Below are 411 nucleotides of genomic sequence, written 5' to 3'. Positions count from 1 at the left end.
CTACGGAAGCTGTGAAAACTGAGGTGTGCACGGGGCTGGGAGAATCCTGGGATGAGCCGCACTGGGGACCAGGAGGGACTGGGGGCTGGGCCCCACAAGCAATTGAGGGAGGCACTCGGTGCCCTGTAGACACCTCTGCACCCACAGCTGCAGGCCTGGCTGGCAACATGACCTTGTCTGCAGGGGCCCAGGAGCACGTGTGTTTGGCAGGAGCTGCCCTCCTTGAGCCACACTACGGGTAATGTCATTTTAGAGGCAGGTACCTGATATCAACGATGACAATCTACCATGCCACCCTGAATTACAGCCATGTCCTCAGCGGGTCACTCTTTATGCTGACAATCACAAAGAGCTTGAACTCGCTGTCCCAAGAGGCAACAAGCCCTTCATTGTCACGGCCGGAAGCCTCTG

This window comes from Trachypithecus francoisi, unplaced genomic scaffold, assembly GCF_009764315.1.
Source record: "Trachypithecus francoisi isolate TF-2019V2 unplaced genomic scaffold, Tfra_2.0 Lachesis_group3, whole genome shotgun sequence".
NCBI lineage: Eukaryota > Metazoa > Chordata > Mammalia > Primates > Cercopithecidae > Trachypithecus > Trachypithecus francoisi.
The sequence above is the reverse complement of the archived record's forward strand: the minus strand, read 5'-3'. Positions refer to the sequence as shown.